Raw genomic sequence first — 1,737 nt, 5'->3', positions numbered from 1 at the left:
AGGAGAACAACGGAATGGCTCAGCTCTGGATGGGGAGCACCGTGGCTGGGGCCCGATCAGGAGCACAATTAAAGGTCAAAGAAGGTCCCCCGCTGTCCCAAACATGGAGCTGTGAAACACTAGAACAGCCGGTGACACCTGGAACCGTTGTAGTTGGGGCAGGGGCAGGAGATTTGGGGGTGGAAGTACCTCCTCAGTCTACAAATGGCAGTCAGATCCTGGCTAGGGCAACTGGCTGTTTGCCTATGCCACAGGCAGGACTTCCGCTTATGGCCCTCTCTCTTGAGCTGGGTAAGAATAGACCTCTCATTTGAATTCAGGTTTGCATCACAGGATTGTTGACACCGATGCCACCGAAGTGGTACTGTGATGCGCTGTTGGATTCAGGCGCGGATGTGACTGCCATGCCTGTAGGGAAGTGGCCTGTGCGGTGGCCTGTGACAGCGTCCACGGCCATGGTTAGAGGGGTTGGCGGGATTTCGGTGGGACAGCAGGGTATATATCCCGTTATTCTTAGTTATCAAGATGAGGATGGCAGCTGGAAGGAGTTGAGCCCGACTCAGCCATATGTCGTGGACATTCTGATTCCACTGCTTGGGCGTGATGCACTTACTGCTGTTGGTGCGCGCATTTCCATTGAAGGCAAGTTAGATGGTGGTCCGGATTTTTAGTTGAGGCCACTGGGAAAGTAACCTGCTGGAAAATGACCTGGAAAAGTGATGACCCAGTATGGATTTCTCAGTGGCCCCTCTCTCAGGAAGAGTTGAAAGCTGTTAATGAATTAGTTGATCGGGAGGTTGCTATGGGACATTTAGTACCATCCACAAGCCTGTGGAATTGCCCTATTTTTGTAATCAAAAAGAAGTCAGGTCAATGGCGACTGCTGCACGATTTACGAGGAGTCAGTGCAGTTTTGCAGGATATGGGGCCTTTACAGCCGGGATTACCTTTACCATCCATGGTGCCTGACTCCTGGCAATGTCTGCTAGTTGACCTGAAAGACTGCTTCTTTAGCATTCCTCTACACCCAGATGATTCGCCTAGGTTCACCATGATGGTCCTAGCTGTTAACAATGCAGAACCAGCAAGGCGGTACCAATGGACTGTACTGCCACAAGGTATGAAAAATTCCCCAACCATTTGTCAGATGTATGTCGCCTTGGCCCTGAGATCCTTTCGAGAGAAGTACCTGCAGCTCATGGTGTATCACTATATGGATGACATTTTGGTAACTGAGGAAAAATTAATGCCCGACATAGAAAAGGACCTTTGGGAGGGGTTGTTAGCAAGAGGCCTCAAAGTGGGGGAGGACAAGACTCAAAAAATGTTTCCTATCAAGTATTTAGGTACCCTGGTGGAGAAGCATCTGATTCGGCCGCAGAAGGTCATCTTGGCGAATACGGCTGTGACAACCCTGAATGACTTACAGGTTCTCATAGGGGCTATACAATGGCTCCAACAGTTCATGCCATTGGCGCCAGCAGATGTGAAAATCCTAACCGACGATTTCAAAGGTGATACAGATCTAGCAGCTCCACGAGAATTATCATCGCAACAAAAGCGTGTCATCTCTTCTCTGTTGTCTCGCATGCAATCTGTGGCGCTCTATCGTCAGGTCCCAAGGGAGAGACTACGAGGTCACATTGGTTTACAGCAGGAGGGAGCCATAATAGTGTTACATCAAAGGGGAATACAGCAACCAATCTTATGGGGCTATGTGGCAGTGCCCAAAGGTGC

This window comes from Meleagris gallopavo, chromosome 1, assembly GCF_000146605.3.
Source record: "Meleagris gallopavo isolate NT-WF06-2002-E0010 breed Aviagen turkey brand Nicholas breeding stock chromosome 1, Turkey_5.1, whole genome shotgun sequence".
In the NCBI taxonomy this organism is placed as follows: domain Eukaryota; kingdom Metazoa; phylum Chordata; class Aves; order Galliformes; family Phasianidae; genus Meleagris; species Meleagris gallopavo.
This window is presented reverse-complemented; position numbering follows the sequence as displayed.